The sequence below is a fragment of the Heterocephalus glaber genome, unplaced genomic scaffold, assembly GCF_053883595.1.
Source record: "Heterocephalus glaber isolate CG9 unplaced genomic scaffold, H.glaber_assembly_v1.0 deba00001564, whole genome shotgun sequence".
In the NCBI taxonomy this organism is placed as follows: Eukaryota; Metazoa; Chordata; class Mammalia; order Rodentia; family Bathyergidae; genus Heterocephalus; species Heterocephalus glaber.
In genome coordinates this window covers 5,341,956-5,367,544 of record NW_028258351.1, presented here as the reverse complement: position 1 = coordinate 5,367,544, position 25,589 = coordinate 5,341,956, and the positions used below count along the sequence as shown (strand labels likewise).

General features: G+C 42.5%; 1 protein-coding gene across 4 annotated transcripts in view; it reads right to left on the bottom strand.

The window, feature by feature from the left end:
• Rffl (ring finger and FYVE like domain containing E3 ubiquitin protein ligase) overlaps positions 1–18,076 on the bottom strand; it is an 84,629-nt gene extending 66,553 nt beyond the window's left edge. Inside the window, exon 1 of one of the 4 annotated variants that reach the window (XM_021248924.2) lies at positions 17,813–18,076. The gene's annotated coding sequence lies outside the window, so the exon portion shown is untranslated. The remainder of the gene's footprint in view (positions 1–17,812) is intronic. The other 3 variants (XM_021248925.2, XM_087191487.1, XM_087191488.1) reach the window with 3 other exon arrangements.
• Positions 18,077–25,589: the final 7,513 nt, after the last annotated feature.

The following is a 25,589-nucleotide window of genomic DNA, read 5'->3' as shown; positions in this document are numbered from 1 at the left end:
ACTAATAGGCCCATGTCCTATCACTTACCTACCCCAGGAACCTTCCTGAGAACAGAGTCTGAGTCTAATTCAACCTTGAAGATTTGTGGGATTCATAATTTTTTTATCATATACCTCTGGATTCTTTCCCCTGAATATACACACACATTCACACACACTCTCCCCTTGGCACACCCTGACTGCAGAAGTCAAATGTCCTAAACTTTCACCCTGGTTTCTACTAAAAATGCCACAAGATTAAGTTACCTTTGTTCCATCCCCAAGTCTAGAGGGCCTTTGTCAACATGTGTTTCATTTTGAAGGGTGATTTCTAGCCAAGTAGGTAAGATTACCTGTTCAACTACAGTTAATCATCAAACTGGCCTGTAGGCTATAAAAATAAAGGGTAAGACTGCACAGCTTGAATGTCCCATCAAAGTAATCGAAGTAATGGAAGAGGGAGTGAAGACAGGAGAGATTTCAAAATAAAAACTGAACTGTGCACTTTGGTAGCACTTAAGAAAACACTCCATCTGACTAAGCAGCTGATGAGTAGACAAATACCCAAAGGATTGTACATTCTCTAAAGACCATTGTGCTCATAGATCTCACTTCCCTAAGGCTCTGCAAGAGTTCACATCATAAAATTAGACCTACATTATTTATAATAAAGTGAACAGACACATCCTAACATCCAGAATTCTGATTTACTTGCAAATAATGGTATAACCATATTCAACCTAAATCTACGTAGCAAGGAATAAAACATATTTTCTTTTTTGTTTGGTTGTTTTTTGAGACAGGGTCTCACTACATAGTTCTGACTGGCCTTGAACTCACAATGTAGCCCAGGCTAACCTGGAACTTGTAGTGATCTTCCTGCCTCAGCCTCCCGAGTGCTGAAATTATACCACGCCTGGCTTCTCATCTCTTTTATAACAGAACAAACAAGGCTTAGAGAAAAGAACCTAAAGCTCTGTCCCAGGAATTAAGAGCTTTAAAAAAAAAATTTCCATAGAATATTATCCACTTGAAATAAGGCACTGTGACAAGCAGGTGGGGAGCATACACTTACCTATATATGATAGATACACACAATTTCACATATATTTTGGGTTATTTTAGTTTTTTGTTTTGTTTTTGAGACAGGGTCTTGCTATGTAGTCTATGCTGGCTTTGAACTTGCTATGCAGCTGAAGCTGGCCTTGAACCTATGACTCCTTCTGTCTCAGCCTCCCAAGTAGCTGGGATTACAGGTATGTGCCATTGTACCCGGCTAACTCTGTACTATTTCTGCACCTTTCTGTGAATCCATAATTATCTCAAAACAAGTTTTTTCATCAGGATTTTTTTTTTTGGTACCAGGGATCAAACTCGGGTCCTTACACTTGCAAGGCAGGCAGTGGAACCACTGAGCTAAATCTCCAGCTCTCAAAACAAGTTTTTTAAAAGCATAATTATTCAGTCAACTGTCCAGCAACTATGGAGAACTAAGAAAGGTGAAAAGCTTATACAGCAAGGCATGTTTCATTATGTTACGCAGTCTCTACTATGCAGAGATGGAGAGTAGTGGTGATTCTTTAAGCACAGACAAGCTACTGGCCCAACTACCTGAAACAGTCAGCTATTACTTGTCCCCATGCCTCCTGATCTTTTTTATCTGAGCTCCCCCAAAGCCATGACTAACGGGCCTGAAGGCAGCAGAAGTAACTGACGCAGAATGAACTCTCATTGCAATTTCAGCTTAGCAGGAAGTCAAAAGAGCTGGGCTTAGTATCAAAAACATCTGAAAACCACAGCATTTAGGTAAGTACATCGTGAGAGATGTAATTAGCAGCTCATATGTGACAGGCTTCTCTTTCTGCAAGTAGTTTTACTTCTGAAAGTCTCAGTAGCAGTCCCCAACATGTGAGGGAGAGATTAGTGGAAAAAATTAAAACAACGCTGCTTCTGTGATTCTCCCAGGAGAACATTTGCCTCAAGCCCAGATAACCAAGTTTTACTTTCTATACCGATCAACAGCTTCTTGCTAAAAACAGTATCACTATTAATTCTATTTTCACAACATGAGGCCCTGAGGGGTACCAACACCTACATTTCTTATATAGGAATCAGTGTGTTGGGAAGGCCTATTGACAAACCTTGTTGGGAAGACGCACCAAAAAACAAACTGAAAAATGAAACACCACCAGTGAATTCTTCTCTAACTGAATGCTTTAGATATTCAGCCAAATATGCTTTTAAGATTGCTGGCTTACATATCAAATACATTTACATTCTTTCAACCTAGAAATAAACTATAAAACAATTCTAACAGGACGACAAGTATGAACAAGGACTGCTAATATCATTTTTAGATCCCATTCTATACAGGAGGCCATGATAGTTTTAAGCCCACATTATATGAAAGGATCTAGTTGTAAAGATCCACTCCAAAAAGTAGCTGTAGTGGATAAGCTGACAGAGTAGAAGGCAGCTATCGCCTAGTGACTGGGAGCTTAAGCTTCACGGTCGGACTTTGGGGTTGAGGCCAGGCCTTTAACGTCTCTGTGCAGTACTTTTGCACCTGTGGGACACAGATAATGATACTCACCCTATAGGACTGCTGGGAGGATTAAATGAGTTCATGGATGCCGGGTGTGGTGGTGCATACCTGTAATCCCAGCACTCGGGAAGCTGAAGCAGGAGGATCACCATGATTCCGAGGATGGGCTACACAGTGAGTTCAAGACCAGCCTGAACTACATAGTGAGACCCTGTCTCAAAAAACAAAAACAACAACAACAACAAAAACCCAGAAAGAATTAATGGAGTAAAATCCCTGGCACATGGAAAGCACATAAGTATTGGTACTTTTTTGTGTGTGGCACTGGGGATCAACCCAGAGCCTTACACTGCTAGACTTACACTCTACCACTGAGCTCCATCCCCAGCCCAACATGTTGATACTTTCTATACAGGTAAATATGGCACGAAGAGAAGTAGCATAGAGCAAAACAAATGCCAGTGTTTGGTTAGTCTTATACAAAAGTCTCACCTAGACAAGAATAAGCTTTCTCCTAATTCTACTGAAAAATGCATGCAATGCCATTCAGAAGAAAGTATCATCTTACACAATGGAATGAGTAAAATAAATCCTGCTAAGCATACTCAAAGCATCCCAAGATCATAGAGCCAACATATGATTTCAATAGGAAAAGAGACTGTTTGCAAAGACAGTTTCATAACATCTGTCACCAAATGAAATGTTCAAAGTGAAAATTCAAGACTTCACATGGTAGGCAGAAAGACTTTCAAAAACATCTGTATCCTAAAAAAAAAAAAAAAAAAAATCTGTATCCTCAACTAGTGCCCCACCCCGCTTTCCTAATCAAGGTTGTCATAACCAAAGTCCTCTGTAGGCTGACACACAGCCTAACAATATGTTATCCTACTGACCAGTCATTAAGTAGGAAAGAAAGGCCCAAGGGTCAACAACAGAACCTTAAACCACCATTCTTAGTTTGGAGGGGGTCTCCTCCGGAGATGAGAAAAGAAAAAACACTTCATTTGTTTTTTCTTTTTGTTGATTTGTTTTTTATTTTTTGAAACAGGGTCTCACTATGTAGTTCAGGCTGGCCTCGAACTCGCAGTGATGCTCCTGTCTCAGCCTCACAAGTGCTGGGATGATTACAGGTGTGCACCACCACTCCTGGCTAAAACACTTGACTTGAATGAACTAGACATAGGCAATACCCTTCTCCTTCTAGTTTCCTCATCTATTCAAGGAACAACCATAGACATTTTTGGAATCAGAAACATAAATTGTTTCCGAAAGTGTTAAGCAATGATTGTCCAAAGGCCTCAGATAGCCAGGCATTTAGACAGCTGTGTCAGGAGCCACAGAAGCTGCATTTTCTACTAGGCACTGCTTCTGAACAATTGAAACGTTCTCCAGTGCAAAGTCCAGACACAGGAAGCAGTGTTCCCTCCAAACATCCAAACAGCTTCATTATTGTTTAACTACCAAAACAACGCTCCAGTAATCTATCAAGCTTGACAATGTATCCAACCAAGCAATCAAACCAGGACAAAAAGCATGCATGAAGAGATTTTTCCTAACTCCAAATCAACATGAATTTTGACATTATCACAATACAACAAATAATGTATCTTCCTAGACTTATAAAGACTTCTGAAAAACGAAAAGAAACAGAAGTGCATCAAAGAAACTATAAAGCCCAGGGCTGGGGATTTAGCTCAGTGACACTGTGCCTTCCTCAAAAGTGCAAGGTCCTGCATTTGATCCCCAGCACCAAAAAAAAGAAAGAAACTATAAAGCCCAAAACTTTGTTTTTTGTCTCCTATCCTCTTTGTTGTTGCTGTTTTCTTTTCTTTTCTTTTTTTTTTTGAGACCCAGTCTCAGTTTGTAGTGCAGGCTGGCTGGCTCCAATTCACAGTGACCCTCCTACCTCAGCCTCCCAAGTGCTAAGATTACAGGTATGCACCACCACAACTGGCTCTGTCTCCCATCTTGAAGCATTTTTGTTAACTATAAATTATAGCCAAAAAACTGTAAACTCTTTTTTAGTATTTAGTCAAAAGAAGGTGAAAGGCCTCCTGATACAGGCAACAAATACAAGCTCAATCAATCCACTTTTTTTTTTTTTTTTTTTTGGTACTGGGGATTGAACTCAGGACCTTGCGCTTGCGAGGCAGGTGCCGGAACCACTGAGCTAACCCCCCGGCCCCAATCCACTCTTAAATATACTGAAGGTAGTATCCCTCATCCAATCCCCAAGTAGTACAGACACTCCTCATTTAACAACCAAGTTCCATTCCTGGGACTAGGGCATTAAATGAGTTGGTTGCTAAATGAGGGACTGTATATAGTATGTACATTAAAATATTCAGAACCAAGAAATGGTCAAAGGAAACTCTAACTTGATACCTTTGCTTTTTACTTGCATAACTCTGATGCAGTACAATGTATAACAGAACATAAAACTACTGTACAGTACAATCAGCAAAAATTACAGTACTGTATAAACAAAATATACTGTAACCCAAAAAAAGGACACTGACACTCTATTACCAAGTTGTACAGAACTGTAAAAAAAAAGAAGACTGGTCATAAGTCCAAGGAGCAGGTTGTAAATCTGCACAGAGCACCTCAGTCTTAAATCCAAATAGTTGTTAAAGGAGTAGGGCGTTAAATGAGGAAGTCTGTACTAAAATGCGGTTCTCACTTAGGAAGTCCCCAGGCGATGCAACTTCTCTCCCCAGGTAGGAATGGAAGTTCTCAGTTGGTTATTTCAGTTACAAGTGGCATGAGAAAGAAAATGATTGTGTCAAGTTCCTAAAATGTCCTCAGAACCACCTAGAAAGATGCTGTTTAAACTGTGTCAGGTCACTGGAAAACCAAGTCAAGATAAACAGAAAATCAGGGTAGGGGTGCAGCTCAGTGGTAGAGTGCTTGCCTAGCATGCACCAGGCCCTAGGTTGGAGGCAGGCAAAAAAATCACAGTAAGCAATAGAAACTTTTATAGCATTTTGACATTACTGTGGCATTCGAGTGCATGGTTTTCCCAGTTATTCATTTTTCTTGTACTTTACAAAAATATTGGTTGCAACAGATCAGGGAGATAATCCTTACAAAGCTGGTCTTTCACCACAGACAGTTTAAGAAACCCTACTTTTTCAGGCTAAGTGCCAATTCAGGCATTGACCAGAAGGAAAAAAGCATTCTTGCTGTCTCCATCTATAGCTTCTGATTTAAGGGTAACTAGGGGAACCAGTAAGGAGGCACTATGGTGTAGATTCAGGGAAAGAGCACCAATCAGGAGGCAGCAGACCTTACTCCAGGTCTGCAAGAGCCAATGATGAATCAGCTGGAGACATAGGGACTCTCTATTTCTCAGTGCCTCCACTTTCTCTTCTGCAAAACAAAGCCTGCCAGCTAACGTCAGCATTTCTCAACAATTTTTTTGTATGTGTATCTTCTCACATAAATACTTTCTCCAAGAGCTTATCTCTACAGATAAGCTACATCAGAATGCCTCCACTTCATTCCCAAGCTCTTTAATTCTATAGGCTTGGGCTGGAAACCAGACATCTGTATTTTTGACAAACAACCAAGAGACTCTGATGCATACTAAAATTTGAGAACTTTACTAAACTTTAGGAATTAAAAAGGGGTTGTTGGGCCTAGTAGCGCATGCTTATAATCCTGGGAGGCTAAAGCAGGAGGAATGCTAGTTCAAGGCCAGTCTGGACTATATACAGCAAAACCCTGTCTCTCTGTCTGACTCTCACAGTAACAATTTGTGTGTAATCCCCAATAAATAAATTAAGTAAAAAAATTTTTTAAATCAGTACATTAAAACCTTTTTTTTCCCCCATTAACTTTATTGGTACATTTTAGGTACACAATACAGTTACATTCATCATTGGGATCTTGTACCATTACATGAGTCTCTTGGTTCTTATTTTTTTTACCTTTCCCTTGCCCTCCCTTCAACCCCTCCACCCTTCCCTATTTGCAAAGACCTTGTTTCCATTTTTTTTCCTCTTCTCATATTTTTTCTTTTCCCTTTTTTCCCTTCCCCTACCCCTCCCAATTCCCCTGCTCTTTTAGATCTTTTCTTCCTGTTACACAATATCAGTTACACATTTTTTAGATTACAATATTAAGATCTAGGAGACATTATCACAGATTTTACAGAATTTAAAACGATATAGAAAGCATATTACAAAAATCTGTTTTGAAATAAATTTGACAACTTCTAAGAAGTAACTTAGAAGACAAATTAATGAAACTAACTCTGGAGGAAATATAAAATTTGAATAGCACCTATTAAAGAAAGTATATTCCTAGCTTGAAAACCTACCTATATGACAACAGCAGGCTCATAAACATTTTAACTGATAAATTATATCAAACAATTACAGCAGAAAAAAGAAGGAATACTTCTCCCCTCATTTTAGGAACTCAACATTGTGCTAATCCTAAAATTGGATAAAGATAATAGAAGAAAAAAGTATGAACATAGATAGAAATTTGTTTAACAAAACAAACTCTTAGAAGTCAGATCTGGCAGGATGTAGAAAGTGGTTTTGTTATAGCGATGGCAGTGTTGGTTCAGCATTGGAAGATCCACCCCCAAAAGTAAACATTTTAACAGAGGAAAGGAGAAAGCCATATGATCCTGTCACTAGTTGGAGAAAGACTATTGGACTAAATTCTACAGCTGTTCATGGTAAAAGCTATCAGGAGACTAGGAGTAGAACAGAACCTTCTCAACAGATCAAAGACATGTACTCCATACTTTCAACAAAAACTCCTTCTATGAATGGAGACGATACAATGCTTTCTCCCTAAAGTGGGGAACAAGGGCATATATGCCTACTCTTCATCTGTCCATTAGACTTTGAAACATAGGTCTAAACCAAAATAGTCTGGCAACAAAATGACACAACTAGGATAGGATTGGCACGGCAGAAGCAAAATCTTTATATGTAGATGAAATGATCATCTACAGAGAAAATACTAAGAAATCTCTAGGAGCCCCTAGAACTTAGTACATCAAAACTTACAGCAACTTTTAATATGCTTTCATAATGTTTGTAATATATACAATAGCAAATTTCAACTTTTCCTCATTTTAAACAGTGATGTTTGGTTGGCAGGGCCAAATGATATTAAAATCAACACAGACATGTAACTACATCCTATGAGATCAAAAGCCACTTTCTTTTTGGGGGGAAGAGGTTGAGACAGGGTCTCACTATGTAGTCCAGGCTAGCCTTGAACTTGCAGCAATCCTCCTGCCTGAGCCTCATGGGTGCTGGGATCACAGGCATGCACCATCATGGCCGGCCTAAAAGTCACTTTCCTAACATGATGTTCAGAACTCTTGAATTCTGTACCAATCCCTCCTAAACAAAACTAGAGGCTTTTGTTTTGTTTTTGTGGTGCCAGGGGTCAAACCCAGAGCTCTGTCACTGAGCTATACCTCCAGCACCAGATTTTTTTTGGCAGTACTGGGGACTAAGCCTAGGGCATCTGCACTGAGCTGCAACCTCAGACCTTTTTTTAAATTTTGAGATAGGATCCTGCTAAGTTGCCTAGGCTGGGTTTGAACTTACTATTCTCCTGGCTCAGTCTCCCACAGTGCTACAATTACAGGCATGTACTACCATGCTTTGCTCAAATTAGATATTACTGTCAACATATTCTTTTTAATACTGGTTTTGATAATACAAGAGACATGTTGGTATGCTGTGTAAAAGATGTTATCAAGTACCATAAATGCAATTTAGGACTCTGATGAAGACCATGTGGAGAAGAAACTACAGAACTATCATTTTTATGTCCTTCATTAATTTGTAGGTTCACAGTCACTATTTCTAGGGCTGCTGGTCTACAGCTGTTGTCAACAGCCCAGAAAGTTGGGAAACAGCAAACTAGATCAACGGGAATAGGAGTGATGATTCAGAATGACCTAGAATACTCTGTTCAGAAGGCCCCAGGGTGGGCCAGGAAGGTAGGGGGCCCAGTCAAGCTCTCTGGGAATACAGACACCCCTCTTTCCACCCACTCAGTAAACACTACCTAAGGTATACTTCAGATCTGATATAGAATGATTATGCAAACCCTTCTATCTGGATTTGATAAAATGGCCAAAAGTGGTACCTGAAACTAGGACTTGCTCCAAAACAAGAAAACAAATGTGGACAAACTTGAGAACCTGAAGGACTGGAAATTTTCCAGTGTTTGGGGGCAAGTCTTAGTGTCCCAAATTTTTCCTTCCCACCCCTCCTGCATATCATTTTGGTCTGTTTCTCTGCATCCCCAGATAAAAATCCAAACTGCCCAAACAATGGCCACTTATCTACAAGAACAATTCCTCTTCTGAGAACCATCCTTAACCATATATTCCTCAGAGTATCTGAACTTCAGCTGACCCACCCCAGTTTGAGCCCTAGTAAACACTTGGCCCTCTTTGCACAAAGTAGAGCACTCCTTTGTCCAGCATTCTCAAATAAAGCTTATGCTCTGGTTAATCTTCTTCCACACCATGTAAAATAAAAATTAAGCATGGTTCAGAGGGTGTACAATCCAACTTCACTGCAACTAGCTATGCACCCACTGACTTAAAACCTAAGACAGGTTGGGAGCTTGGTAATTTCTAAAGCCGGTATCTTCTTTTTTTTTTTTTTGGTACCAGGGATCGAACTCGGGACCTTGCACTTGCACGGCAGGAGCCGGAACCACTGAGCTAAATCCCCGGCCCAAAAGCCAGTACCTTAATCACTATGAAAGTAAAAAAGCATGGGACAATTTAGAGAAAAATGTGACATGTGGATCCAGGCACAGTGGTGCATGCCTGTAATGCTAGCACTCAGGAGGCTGAGCCAGGAGGATCACAACTTTGAGGCCAGCCTTAGAAGAAGAAAAAAAGTGAGATGGGGACACATGCTTTCATATGTATTTAGGGTAAAATATATTGACACATGTGCCACTAAGTCTGTGTACATCTGATCAATACCACAACTGGACTGTCCAAAGCAAATGAAGGGTAAGGCAGGAAGAAGGTGGGGTTAGAGAGGATGCTCCATTAACTTAAGAAAAGCTTTTTTAGGGCCGGGGATTTAGCTCAGTGGTTCTGCCGCCTGCCTTGCAAGTGGGAAGTCCCGAGTTCGATCCCCAGTACCAAAAAAAAAAAGAAAGAAAAGCTTTTTTTTCTTTCAAATCTTTTTGGGTGTTTGTTTGTTTGTTTTGGGGAGGGTTGTTTCTTTGCTTTTGTTTTTGAGACAGGTTATTACTGTGTATTCCAGGCTGACCTCAACCTCACAGCAACTCTCCTGCTCAGCCTCTGGGAGTACAGAGATTATAGGTATGTGTGCCATTCCTTTCAAATCTTTTAACATAATCCAGTAGTTGCAAATAAACAATGGTCCTGATTACTAATGAATTGCTTTTAACCCCTCAGAACCCCTCAGAACCTCCAGTTGGCCTAATTTATGGTAAATTTCAGGATGACTAGGCAGTATTTCTTTAAAGAAAACTGAGAGTTAAAACGTTTTGGTAAGTCATACTTATTCCAAGTAGTTCAAATGGGGGTGGGCTTTCCCTACTCTTACTGTAGAACTAGCCTGGTGGTTGGGCTGGGGATTTAGCTCAGTGGTTCCAGCACCTGCCTGGAAAGCACAAGGGCCTGAGTTCCATCCCAAGTACCAAAAAAAAAAAAAAGAACTAGCCCAGTAGTGAAACAGGATGTCCAGGGAGCCCAGATCACTCCACATCTCCAGGAATAAAACCATTTAGTATGCAATTCTAGAAAAGCTGTGATCTTAAAACTAAGAAATGAAGGCTTAACCAACCTGTAGTTTCAGAAAAGGGCAGCTTTGAAAAGTCAAGTACAGTAACACCAGCTCAACATAATAAAAAATTCAAATGTGCTCCAATTCAGCACAAGGAGAATAGCAGCGGAAAAAAGCAGTTGAGAGAGCAGGAAAGTTTTGCTGTTTTTGCATACCGGGGGATTGAACCCAAGGGTACTCTACCCGAGCCACACCCCCAGCTCTTTTTACTTTTTGAGACAGGGTCTTGCTAAATTGCCCAGTGTGGCCTCAAACTTGTGATCCTCTTGCCTCAGTCTCCCAGAGTACTGGGATTACAAGCAGGTGCCACCATGTCCAGCTCTTGCTGTAGTTTTTAGGAGAAGACAGTGAACAAATGACCAGACCAAGGTCACTTTTCCTAAAAAAAAAAAAAAAAGAAAGAAAGAAAAAATTGGCAGCCTAACCAGAGAAAAACCTGAGTAGGTCACAGCCACGAAATCAGCAGCCTGCTGAGAATCTCTCCAAGAGTCCTGTAGGAAATTAAGTAGGGATTACCGTAATTAAATGTAAAGTCTCCTTGAGAACTAGTTCAGTTGCTGAAGACTCAAGTCATTTCTGTGAAAGGTATAGAGAAATTATGAAAGGATTTACCAGGCATCGAAGCCTTTCTACTTTCACATCAGGTCTGCAAATGCTATGATCTAAAAAGAACAGACCAACCATTTGGGGAAGGAATTACATAAGACCGCTTATCAGAGAAAACCACTCCATTCTCAAGTCTCTGCAAAAGTTCACATGCTCGTGTAACTGTAATATACTTAAGAGTTTCCAAAAATTACATGCATTTCCTCAAAAGAGATGTAGGAAAAAAATATAACCACAGGGTAAAAGGCCAAACATTGTCTCTTGTGAATACTTAAATAGCCAATTATGGGTCTTAATACATTAATTCTATAGAGAGAAAAAGACTATTACAGGAAAGTTGAATAAGGCATCTTAAAAAATGTAGCCTGGGGCCTAAGTCCATTCAAACTACAGTAAAATCACCCCTCAAAAAAAGAGCTGTATGCAACATCTAGGATTTTAATTTTCCAGCTGCCAACAGGAACATATAAAGGAATAGAAATTAAACTAATTATGTCAGCAGTGCAATGCACAAAACTTTAATTGTATTACACACTAGACATTTACTGAACAATACAAAGGCCCTGAAGGGTAGAAACTTCTTTAGAATATAAATGATTCCCAATCAATACGACAGAAATTAGTCTGTTTGGCCAATAAACAGATTCATAGTTTAGGTGCCAAAATTCAACTGACATTATAATCCAATATAAAAAATAAATCTATAGTATAAGAAACTAATCTCTAAAATGACTTTAAATCATTCCATGATTTACATATGCTGTATCATTAATAGGCCCTTTAAACCAGTATTGTACTAATCAGCTTTAACATCCTGCCCACAAAAGAGCCTATTCATTTAGTGAGGAGGCAGGTGTTAGCAACCAGCAACCTCTTTTAGCCTTGAGTTCCAGTGGCTCAGCCTGTGGTTACTATGACATGAACAGCAAGTCTATAAGAAGGGCAGCTTAAAGGAAAAGGAGAGATGCAAAGAAAAAAGACCAAAAGGGAATAAAGAAGATAAGGGAAACAAATGGATGTCAGGTATTACTTAATGAGGCCATTCTCATCCTTCTATCCTAATCTGAGCTCCTGGGCTACCATCCAAATACGTGCAGTATTATTTGCATAGTGTTATTAATTTATTCCTGCAGATAGTAACTCTGGGCACATGCCAACACTTCACTCATTTTTAAAAAGATTTTTTAAAGTATTGTCAATTGTCCCATGACTCGTTTTTTTAATCCATGTTCACTGGTTCTTAACGTTAGTCCTCACTCTTGTACTCTTTCTACAAGAGCTGACTGATATTCTTGGAAAGAGATATAAGGAAGGCGGGACTTAGACATCTTAAACCTACAGAATAAAAATCCTATAAAAAAACAGGAGGATAGTTCCTGAGTTGCCTACAATGTACAAAGAACATGTTTTTTTTAATCTCAGCATTCATATTTTCTCTCATTTAATCCACATAGAGGGCTTGCCTAGCATTGCACAAGACCCAGGAGTCAATCCCCAATATTACAAAAAAGAAAAAGGTTTAATTTGCCTGAAGTAGCCAGGAAGTGGAGAAGCCAGGATTCAAAATCAAAACCAGGTTAGCTGGGGGCAGTGGTGCATGGTTGTAATCCCAATCTGGGTGGCCTAGCCAGGACGATCAAAACATAGAAACAGGACCGGGGATTTAGCTCAGTGGTTCCACTGCCTGCCTCACAAGCGTAAGGTCCCGAGTTCAATCTCCTGTACCAAAAACAAAAACAAAAAAAACAAACATAGAAACAACTCAGGGTGGGACAAGGAGAATTTATCATTGAGGCCAGCACTCTGTTCTCTGCTTTCAAAAACCAGGCCTTCCAGGGAGCAGTAGCACAAACCTGAAAGCCCAGCTAGCCCGGAGGCTGAGGGAGGAGGGTCACAAACTACAGCCCCGGTTGCACAATTTCATGAGACTCTGTCTCGAAATTTAAAAAAAATTTTACAGGTCTGGGGATGTAGCTCAACGCAAAAGCCCCGGGGTTCAACCCCTAGTACTCGAGGGAGGGGAGGCTATTTCATAAACCCAAGTTTAATGCTCTATAATATCTATGCCTAATTCTGTTTTAACTCAGATGCTTCCGGGTTTCAGCAATTTTCTTTCTTCCCTGCACTCAACAAAACCTGTGACTAAATTTTGTTGACTATTTAGCACCTATTTTCAACAAGGGCTTCAGCTGTGAAAAATGAAACTAGCATGTTGGCTTTATTTTAAAATCTTACATAAGAGAATTCCCAGGCATCTATCTCTCCTATCCCAAAATGATCACAACTCAACTGACTACCTATTCAGACCTCCAGCTGTTTCCACATTATCACTCATTTGTCCACTCAGGAGATAAAGAAAGCTTCTTTCACCAAAAACCCTCCCTCATGACTCCTGATAGATAATACAGCTGAGGGGCTTTGCTGCAAAGCAATTTACATAAAAGTTATAAAAGCTCTTTGTTATCTGTCATGACTAGGAAATGGGCTATTCTAGCAAACCAAGCATCCTGGATAGCATAACGATACTATTAGAGGGACTCCCATTTTATAAAGAATTTCAGTGCGTACAATGCCAATTTAAAAATTAAAGAAAAAAAAGAAGTGCATCCCAATAGTCAAAGTTCCACAGGGATTGATGTGCAGGAGGCTGAAAAAAAAAAAAGAAAGAAGGGGCTGGGGATTTAGCTCAGTGGCACTGTACCTGTCTGGCAAGCACAAGATCCTGAGTTCGATCCCCAGTTCCACAAAAAAAAAAAAAAAAAGAAGAATATCAATGCAATACAAGAGTGGTTCCCAAACTTAGCTACATATTCAAAGCACTTGGGAAACTTTTTGGAAATACTGTAGATGCAAAAGGGAGGTTTTTAAAAGCAAGTTCCTGATCCTCATTTAGCCATTCAATCAAAATCTGCAGGAGGCAGGGCTGGGAAATCTGCATTTTTAAAGAACACCTCAGAGAGTCCTAGAAAACTGCCAGATACCAAGTCTTCCAAAGAGTGGCTCCCTTTGGGAAACTCCTTGTAATAAAAGGCTAAAGCTGCACTGAACGTAATGTGACTTATCTTTGATGATTCAGGAGACTGCAGGATCCCCCAGTGTAACTGGGTCATCATTCACTATTAGTGACTGACTAATCACAGTACAGGCAAAACCAGAAACCAAGAAAAGGTTAAAGAAGAGTTCCTACTTGGAGAAAGCTGGAAAAACCAGCTTCTGTTTAACTATCAGATTCAAAGAGCTGGTTTTCTCCCAGAAGAAACAGAATTTAAGCTTCCCTTGAAAAAGGAAAACGTTTAAAAACATGCAAGATTCTTTTAACCAACTACTTAACTCCACTTCAAAAGTAAACAGGTTGGGAAACATTAAAAATGTGAAATATTGCCGAGGATTTAGCTCAGTGGTTCCGCTGCCTGCCTTGCAAGCGCAAGATCCGAGTTCGATCTCCAGTACCAAAAAAAAAGTGAAATATTCACCCTGAATTACAAAAGTGAAAGAGAAACTTCAAGACAGTCTTAATGAAGAGAAAAGATAATAGGTTTAAACCAGGACTGTCATAACAGGATTAGATATAACCCCTGTTCAGACCATGCAACTGTTAAATCCTGAGAACAGGGAGAGAGCTGAGGTCTCAATAAATGAGGCCAATTACTACCTATTCAAGACACATAACATGATACTGTATCGTACTAAGAGCTCAATTAGTTTTTAAGATTTTAAAATTCCACAATTAATATAGTTATAAAACAAGTGACCAGACCATTTCCCTATTGAGAGTCTGTGTTTATACATGAAAAGATTGTTCTTAAAATTGCCAAAATCTTTCATAAATAAACATCAAGTAAACATTACCAATAATTAGATCAAACAAAAATAACATAAGAGGTTAAGCATATATAGCTCAGTGGCAGAACAGGTTGAGTAGCATTCCCAAGCCCCTAGGTTTGATCCCCAGCGTCACCAAATACTAAGTATTAAAAAAAGTCCCCTATCATTAAAACAATAGCAGTATGGGGCCAGGGATTTAGCTCAGTGGTTCCACAGCCTGTCTTGCAACCAGAAGGATCCAAGTTCAATCCCCAGTACAAAAAAAAAAAAACCAAAAAACAATAGCAGTATTAAAGATTCTATTACAAAAATAAAAATCAAGCCTCCCAACACTCCTGGATTGATGTAGATGTTTTCAGAAAGTACCAGGTGACTTTCATACGATAAGTGTGGCTGTACTAAACATCAAATGCACATGTAATTAGAAAGGGAATTATGTCTCTGGAGTTGATGAAGCAAGCCTGCAATCCCAGCACTCTGAGAGGATGAGGCAGAAGGATCACAAGCTGAAGCCCAGCCTATGCAACTTAGTGAAACACTCTCTCAAAATAAAAATAATAATACATGGGCTTTGGATGTAGCTCAGTTCAAAGGCCCTGGGTTCAATCCGCAGTACCGGGCAACAACAAAAAAATTATGCTTCTTTTTGCTAGTGGTGCCATTTCCTTTGACTCCTTAAACACTGGTCAATGAAAATGCCTTTTCCACCGCTATTTGAAAAACTCTTTGAGAAGCATTTCTTTTTTGGTTTTTTTTGGTACCGGAGATCGAACTCGGGCCCTTGCGCTTGCAAGGCAGGCGGCGAAACCACTGAGCTAAATCCCCGGCCCATTTGAGAAGCATTTCTGAGGCTAGGGATGTAGCTCGCACCATACAACAAAACAAAGAACACTGCTGATTCTTTAGCTGGGTGCGGTGGTGCAAGTCCTATAATCCGTATTACTCTGGAGGCTGAGCCAGGAGGATCACAAGTTTGAGGCTAGCCTGGCAACTTGGCAAGAACTTGTCTCAAAATAAATAAAAAGGCCTAGGACATAGGTCAGCACTAGCACATTTGCCTAAGCATACACAGGCAATCCCCCGCACTGCCACAACCACAAAAAAATAGCCACTTCTATTAGATGGTACTAGATTATGTCAACTGGTTTGGCCAAGCGAACACTTAAAAACAAGCAGCTAAGCTTTTTGAGAACAGCTTTCTCTTTCTGTGGGGTTGTGTTGTTGTTGTTGTTGTTGTTGTTTGGTTTTTTTGAGACAGGGTCTTGCTATGTACTTCACGCTGACCTTGAACTTACTATGCAGCCCAGGCTAGCCTCAAATCCTCAGGGATCTTCCTGCCTCAGCCTCCTGAATGCTGGGATTACAGGCATGCTCCATCACATCCAGTGTCGTGTGTATTATTTTAGCAGTTGGTTAAACTACGAAATTTAGAGGATTTACAACCGTTGATCCCAATGTAAACAAGATAGCAGTTGATCAATAGAAATTTTAATGGCTGGTCTAATTAGATATACATTGAAATGTGTGTGTCCTAGATAACAAGGACAGATGTAATTTTGTAGATTCAAGAACAATCAAGCTACTTGTTAGGCCTCCCTCATCAATCTGAAATTGTTATGCACAATATCCAAACATTCTCCCATCCAAGTACTAACCAGGCCCAACCCTGCTTAGCTTCCAAGATCAGATGAGATTGGGCGAGTTCAGGGTGATATGGCCTTAGACTCAAACATTCTCAAACTTACGAAAATAACACCCCTACATACACCTGACTGAGGAATTGTACTCTGAAGTCCAGAATTAGGAAATATGCAAATTTCAGGGACATAACCAGGAGAAAGGGGAAAGAAATCAAACCTGAAATCCCTTGAACAGTAAGGAAGTATCACGGCCAGTGTCCAGTCCTAGAACTCTGTACACAAATTCAACCCAGGACCATGTCCCTGACTACTCCCATTCCTAGAAAAATGGTACAAGAACAGCCTTGCCCATATCCAGTACACTGACTTGTCAGTGAGAGAACCAGCAACAGTGGTGACAGGAAGTCTCTGTCTTGCAAATCACTCGTCAAAAAGATGCATAAGGAACTTACTGCTTTCTTAGAAGGCCACATGCACCCTTCTGTTCACTGTAGCACTCAAGCCTTTAACCAGAGTGCTAAGTGACACTTGGGGTAAAGCCTTATTTCCAAGCTGACAATAATCCTTTCCCCGGGTAGACTGGGAGGAGTGTGGTACCCTCTTCCTTGATTACACGGGCAGGTTTTTTACCCCCTAGAACAAATGACAGACCAACAAAAAGAGAAAATACGCTGCTGCCTCTTCTGCCGGCCTGATACCATGCTCTGAGCAGATGCCAGCGGAGGTTCTGTACTCCCCTGGTCTAGCCAGACTTTCCCACGCCTGGTCAAGTGACACCTGGGCAGCCAGCTGGAGAGAGCCCCAGTCCCCTCTTCGTCCTGGCCAATGCCGCACAGCGGCGACCTCACACACGTCTCGCACGGAGGACGACTCCCCAGAGACTGACCCTGGGGCAGAACCGCATTCTCAAACTTCTCGATCAAACCTTCCAATTCTAAACCTCCCTCCTCCAGCTGCCTCTCTCTCAAGCAGCCCTTAGGGCCCCTCCAGCAGAAAGGGCACAGGCTAGTTTCTTCAGAGGCAAGCAGGCCCCTGCAGACCGGCCTCAGTTTCCTCTGCGCTTACAGAGGCAGCCACCCCACCCCAGCCTGCTGGACCTGCCGGTGTACGAGGCGCTAGGGGAGAGCCGAGAACACACCCCCCCGGGGGGCGCACCCACGGGTGAAATGCTTTCTTTGAGGGTACTTTCAATTGGACAGGTGTGGGCTGCCCCGAATCCGGGCACTTGCTGCAAGCCAGGGCTTCCCTCACCCCTGGAGGGTACTGGAGTCCCAGGCCGCGCCCCACACTGAGGAGGCCCCCAGATCACATCGAGAGAACCAAAGGGAGCCCCAGTCCTCCCGCAGCAGCCCACCCAAGGCCGGGGCCCGGGGACCCCAGCGCCGCCCCCTCCTCACCTGCCGCCAGCCCGGCGCGCACCTGAGTAGGGAGGGAGGGAAGGAGGGAGGGGAGAGGCCGGATCCGGGCCGGGGACACTTCAGGCAAGGGGGCTGCGGACTCCGCCGCGGCGTCTCAGGGGCTGAGGGGCTCCGGGGGGCGGTCGCGACATCCTCACGGGCGGCCCCAGGAAGTCGGCCCCCCCCATTCATCTCCGGGTGGTCCGTTGAGGCCACTCCCGCCCCTCGCGCGGCCCGCCCCCTGCGCGGTCCCGCCCCCTCTCGGGAGCGCGCTCCCGCTCCGTCGCGGCCGCCACACCATAGAGAGGAGCGAGGCCCGCGGGGGGATAGAGCGCAGCCTCCGCGCGCGCCCCCTGGCGGTGTCCAGCCTCGGGAGGCAGGGCCGGGCCGGAGCCTGGGGAGGCGTGGCTTCCTCCCTGGGCTTCAGCCTGTCCTGGTTGCTTTGGCTACAGAACTCTTCCAGAAGAGCGAAGAGTCCAGGTTTTGAGTCCTCGCTGGGCCACCCCCGGGTATAGTGACCTTGAGCAAGTCCCTGAACACCTCTGATCTCGTTTCATAGTAAAAGTTTGCAAGTTGCCTCACTTTGGTGTCTCGCTGCTCCTCCAGCGCAATACTATCCCCAGGAGATGGCTCCCAATTCACAGTTGAAGAAACCCAAATTCGTGGGGGTCCCGAGCTGATTCCAGGTCCCACAGCTGGGAGATCATATATCAGCCAGGTCGAGAGACATCAAAGCCCGAGCTTGTGCACTGGCGCGTTGGCACCTCCTGTCTCTAGTATATCCGTCTGACCCAGGATTAGCTACTTTCTCATTAGAAGGATGAGGAGACAGCTAAGAAAGGCTGTGGTAGAACAACAACTACTCCATCTTGGCCTTTCATCAGCTGTGTACCTTCCAGCAAGGTACTTAACCTTTCTGAACTCTTTTCCTTATCCTGGAAATGTAAGTTGATGAGCTAAAGTACCGAGATGAGAGCTTAGTAAACCATAAAATACTAGGGTGCCGTAGGGGACCATTAGCCAGCGTGGGCTAATAAGATGCCTAGTCGTGAAAATAATCTTTTCTTCCGACTGGTGTCTAGTGACACAATTTTCTTAGGCTTTAGGTTCCTGTCAAGACCGCCTACAGTTTTTCTGGGAAATTTGTATTGTTTTTATTTATTTTGCAGGGCTAGAGATTAAACCCTGGGCCTCACACATGCTAGGCAAGTGCTCTACCACTGAGCTATATCCTCAGCTTCAGTATTTTAAAATACTGGAATATCATAAGGGAAATTTCAATAAAAATATGTATACAGCTGGCCCCAGTGGCTCTCGCCTCTTTCTAGCTACTCAGGAGGCTGACCCAGGAGAAGCACAAGTTTGGCTTTCTTACTTTACTACAAGTATCTTTATCATTTCCAATTCTCAAAACAACTCAGCAAACTGGATAGCATTGTTCCCATGTTATCAATGAAGATCGGCATATTAAGTAATTTGCCCAAATCTACACAGATAGAAAAAGGCAGAAGGCCGAGGATTTGCCTCGAAAGCAGAGGTCCTAAGTTCAATCCCCAGTGCCGCAAAAAAATAAAATAAAATAAAAAGGCAGAGCTGGAATGTTAAGTCACTTCTTTGTACCATCTGGAATACATGGAAAGATTGTCCTATTCCTGAGTTAAATGTGCCCATATTTTCCTACTTTTTTGTAGCTTTCCTTGATGTAATTCTGTCTCTTCTCTACTTAAGGCATCTATTACCTTCTCTTTTCCCTGTATGGTTCCCTTTTTACCTTCAGTCCTGGAGCCCAAACCTAGGGACTCATGCATGCTAGTCAAGCTCTCCACCACTGAGCTATGTCCCCAGCCATATTTTATCATTCCTTTATTTATTTATTTATGCAGTACTGGGGTTTGAACTCAAGGCTTTACACGTGCTAGACAAGCTCTACTACTGAGCTGTTGCATCCTCGGCCCCCCCACCCCTTTAATGTGAGACAAGGTCTCACAAAGTTACCAGGTCCGGTCTCAAACTTTCAATCCTCCTGCTTCAATCCCTGAGTAGCTGAGATTATAGGCATATACCATTACACACACACACACACACACACACACACACACACACACACACACACCTTGAGGTGCTGTGGTTGAACCTGGAACTTCCTATTGGTTCCTTTTTTTTTTTGATACCAGGGATTGAACTAGGTACCTTGCACTTGTGAGGCAGGCGGCAGAACCACTGAGCTAAATCCCTGGCCCTGATTCTTTTTCCTCTTGAGATGCCAACAATTGTCCATCTTCTTTTATTTCTGAAATGAACTACTGAGCTGTGATTGAGGCACAGCATTCTCTCCTTCTCTAGATATAAATGATAGTGGGCTGGGGATTTAGCTCAGTGGTTACACCACCTGCCTTGAAAGCACAAGGTCCTGAGTTTGATCCCCAGTATCAAAAACAAAAAAGATATAAATGGTAGCAACAGAAATTTAATAGGTCCAGAAAAAGAGTGAAGTGAGACTCAGAGATGTCTTTTTGTAGACTTAGTTTTCAAACAGTGCACAATTCTGAAAGGGAGTGCACTTAATACACTAATTGGACCCAATAACTTGGAGTCTGAATTCATGACATCTCATGGAAATCCGTCTTGGGGGCCCCCTGGTCCACATTATGGCTAAATCAGTGGAAGGCTGCTACCTAATATGCCCATCATGGAAGCCAGGAAGCTCAGAGCTGCGTGTGACCCAAGCCTCCTTCTCCACCTTAAGCACTGTTGTCATCACTATTTTTCATCTTTACCATGCTCAATAATGTACCCATTGTGCAAGTAATCTGAAATCCTTTTCCTCAAGCAATAGTATTTAGTAATGATTATACACCAATTTGTCTACCAAGTGACATATTTATAGGAGCTGTTTACATGGACATATTTTTATTATTTCTACTCATTTGCTAAGTACTTTCCAATACATATTTATGAAGAACATGCTTTTCCCCCAATAATAGTGAAAAAATAAATCAAATTATTTCTTTTATTAGTAGCAGCAGGGCTTGTAAGTCCTGGTGCCCTGATTTTTGTTACTTTTGGCAAAAGCCAGAAGAATTAATGGTGATTGAGTACCTACTCTGTGTCAGACTCTGTTAAAAGCACTTTAAATAAATCATCTATTTAATTCCCCTGAGACATGTATCTCACCAATAAAGAAAATGTAATTCCCCTGCAACATAGATTTTACCAGTGAGACAGATACATTATCTTATCCAAAGAAGTCAGCCAAAAAGCCCTCAACAGGGCTTTGGACCTATATCTCTTTCTGATTCTAAAATCCCAAATCATCATTCCATTTCACCAGCTCCCCTAACATCTCAGGATCTAATACATTGTGTAAAATATAAAGTGTTCCTTTCTCAGAGAAGCTGTATAGGTTACCCCAGAATGGGACACATAGAGATAAGGATACACAGGATGCTAACCCTAATTTATCTATGGATAAGTTATATATTCATTCCAAGGAAATGACTCCCTAAGAAATCAGGGTGGGGGGGGTTCCAAAAAACAAGGGCCAGAACAAGAACTTGACCCGTTCCTGAAGACAAGAATGGTGGCTACATAGTTTGTGAGCACAGTGCAAAATTTGGGACTCTTGGTCCAATATGCATAGTTTTAAGATGCCAAGGTCATAGCATTAAACTAAATACAGGGTGCTTCTAAGCAAAGGGCCTTGTGTGACTGCACCGGTCATGGTACCATGAAGCTGGCCCTAGCTTATCAAAAGGCTCTCACCAGTATCTCCCAGGCATCAGAACCCTCTCACCGATATGAGTTGGAGTGCTTACTGCATGCCTGGAAAGGCATTTGGTGCCTTATATAAGCTCTGTGACCCTGAAAAACAAGTCTATGAAGCATATATTATTTTCCCATTTCATAGTGGATGAAACTCAGGCTTCATCATTTAATGTCTAAAGCAAGTAAATATTAGCGAAAACCAAGTTAACTGAGATACTTAAAATGCTGTTCCTGGCTGGGTATGGTAGTGTACACCCCTAATCCTAGCTACTCAGGAGGCTGAGCCAGGAGGATAAGTTCAAGGCCAGCCTGGGCAACTTAGTGAGTGCCTGTCTATAAATAAAAAAATAAAAAGAGCTGGGATGTGGCTCAGTGGCAGAGCATTCCTGGGTTCAATCTCCAGTACTAACAAAAGAAAATCCTGTTTCTTGACTTTGTATCCTTTTCAGCATAGGCCTGTTGTCTACTACCAAAACACAAACATAAACTCCTGAGACTATGATGCCTAGAAGTTAGGGAGACGCCTAAGAAGAACAGGGCTGGGAGCTACTCAAGGAGCTGATGTGTACAGATGCTGAAGCACAGCTGTGCAGCTTGAGGGCTTGTGGAGCTGCCATGGCTGGTAGAGAGAACTCTGCTTGGCAAACACAATGGCCAATTCCCAGAACCACTCCAAGACTGACTGGATTTCTGACAGTCATGAAGTCTTTACTTTGATAAAAGGTAACTACACAGAACCTAAGGTAAAGCAGCCTACTGATATCAGGAACAAGACCAAGATGGTAGCTATTGTTGCTTCTCCTTGATATAGTCCTGAAGTTAAGTCTAACCTGTGCAGTTGGACAAGAGAAAATGAGGAAAAGCAATCAGGGTAACTTTACTTTCTCTTCTCTTTTCTTTTCCTGTGGTGCTGATGATTGAACCCTTGGCCTCAGGCATGGTAGGCAAACACCCTACCACTGACCTTCGCCCCCACCCATCAGGGTAACTTTTGACTTTGGGCTGGGGATTTAGCTGAGGAGCACAGAGCCTGCCTGGCAAGCACAAGGTCCTGAGTTCAATCCCCGGTACAAAAAAAAAAAGAATTTTGGGGCTGGGGATTTAGCTCAGTGGTGCCACACCTGCCTCCTAAGTGCAAAGTCCTGAGTTTGATCCCTGGTACCAAAGGAAAAAAAAAAAGAAAAAAAGGTCAAAATACTATACACACACACACCCAACACACCCAACTCCATGTATCACGGAGCCTCCTCCAGTGCCCATCTCCAGTACGCAGAACTGGATAGCTGAAACTCTACCCAGACAACTCCCTGCCAGAACACAGCAAAAATCTAGTAGGATCTGCATCTAAATCCCTTATATCCAGCGAGCCAGATGAACAAGCCCATCCAGGCCACGGCACACTACCCAACATCTGATCCCTTCACACACTCCCTCCTTTCCAGTATGGCCACAGCATGTGCTTCAGGAAAACGTACTCCTAGCCTTAGCTCCAGCGCTTTTTCTTGGCTGGTCTGAGCCAATCCCATTTCCTTTGCTGGTTACTGAATTAAACTTGGGTGCCAGAAGCAATTCTGCACCAGAGAGATCCATAGCAAGTCAGCTTTGAGAAGGAAGTTCTGCATTTTCCTTGTTCTTCACAGGACAGAAGTAGGTAGGTGATCCCTTTCCTGGTTATAGGTCTTGCATGTCTGGATTGACGCTTGAAGTGGCTGTGGCTGAGCTCTGATGAGGGCAATGAGTTTGGGGACAAAACCAACACAAGAAGAGAACAGAGCAGAAACAGAAAAGCCCATAGTACTTGACAGTAAGCCACTGAATTAACTAACCTAAGACTTCACAGATGAGGGTGTCCTTATTATTGATGCATCTTTAAGCCAGGTTTTGTTACTTGGAATACAAAACACCCTCAATAAAACATGGATCTTTTTGGTTTTCAAGGAAGGGTCTTGCTCTGTAGTTCAGGCTGGCCTTGAACATGAGGCTATCCTGCCTCAGCCTCCCAAGTGCCAAGATTATAGGTGTGTCCCATCATGCCCAGCTAACACATAGAACTTTTGGCTGACAATACTTGAGAGCTCAAGTGCCTGATTACAGGTCATCAAGTGTTAGCACATACTAGGGACTTAACATTAACTTTAATTTCCCAAAAAGTACATACAATAATCTGTAGGAAGATGTAGAGCCAGACATGGTGGTACACACCTGTAATTCCAGCCCTCTGGGAGGCTAGGGCAGGACGATCTCAAATTCAAGCTCAGCCTGGGCAACTTAGTGACTTAGTGAGATTCTTTCTCAAAATTAAAAGTTTAAAAAAGGGCTAGGGATATAGCTCTGTGTGATGATACCCAGTTCAATTCCCAGTATGAAAAAAAAGGGGGGGATTCTGGGAACTTAACGACAATCTAAAGAGGAAAACTTTCCTATATTCCTCTCCCTTGGCATCTTTTAAATGCATTAAAGGGTTTGAGGATGCAGCTCAGTGATGCTGCACCTGCCTGGCAAGCGCAAGGTCCTGATTCTAGTCCCAGTACATTAAAAAAAAAAAAAAAGCATTAAAGCCCACTCATTAATAAGCTCTCATAATATGGAAAGAATAAGAGAAAAATTGACACAGGAGCCCTTGGAGTGGGCCTTGGGCTTATAGGCAACACATGAGAAGTATAGAGGAGTTATAAACATCCATCTACATCACAGTTGAGGCATTAAAAAAAGGCAGGATGGGACCAGGGATTTAGCTCAGTGGTGCCGCTGCCTGCCTCACAAGCACAAGGTCCTGAGTTTGATCCCCGGTACCAAAAAAAAAAAAAAAAAAAGAGGCAGGATGTCAGAGTGGGCATGCACCAGACACAGTGGAGGTAGACAGTGAGACACATCAGCCAAGAGAGCAAAAGGGCTCTTGGGCAGGAGTGCCCACCTAGGGGACTGCACAGGGCAGCATGGCCAGAAGGGGACACAGCAGCAGCCTGCAGAGAGAAGTAGCCCTGGTCTAGAAAGGTCCTAAGGACAGAGCAAGCCGTCAGTGAGACCTGTACGAAAGCTGTGTGGTAGTTGGGAGTAGGAGGGATGATGCCCCTTCCCAGAGCAGCCACTAAGTGAGGACTGTGTGCCTTTAGCTGAAGTCCATGTCTCAGCAGAAATAAAGCTGGTTGATAGGAAATTAAAGCAAAATGAGCAAAGAGTCCTAGGTCCCAGCCTCCATTCTGCCACGGGAGTGTCATTTTTCCTCTGAGCCTCAGGTTCTCTCTTAAATGACAAGATAGGCCAGCTCACCTGGAAACTGCACTGCTGGAGGATCCTTGCTCAGGAATGAAGTACCTGGACTCACTGCATACAGGAAACAAATCAACCTAGGGTAGCAGGGACAACCGGGTTCACCTTGAATGCCAACTCCAACTTGCTGGTAGTGGTTACCTGGAGTATTGCATTAAGAAAAACCGCAAAATACTCTGAGCTTTGCAAAAAGAAAGAAAAAATCCTAAGATTGATCAGTGATGTCTACTTGGGACTCAGTGTGCCCACATGTTACCATGTATGGCAGGAATTTACCATCCCTACCTCAACAGAATGCTTCTTACTATGTTTGCAGGAATGTGCCAGCTACACATGGTGTAAATACTGAAGACTGATTTTTCTCGGAGTCTTCTACTGTGAAAACAAGTACCAGGGTTTAGTCACCAGCCCCGTGTGCACTCTGACACCCTTGAGCCAGTCCGCCACTCATTCCCTATCCTCCATGTCCCCTTCTATCTCTGCTGCATCCATTAACTACAGATGCCACATCTTCTAAGTATATCTCTGACTCCTGTTTCCTCAGCCAAGACAGTACAATAGCCTGTTGAACCAAGGAAAATCTCCCTTTAAAAAATGTGGTCCTGGGCTGGGGATATAGCTCAGTGGAAGAGTGCTTGCCTAGCATATGTGAAGACCCAGGTTCCATCCCCAGTACTGCCAAAGCAAAAACAAAAACAAAAAACCCCAAACAAAATACAAAGTGGTCAGTAAATAACCTTTT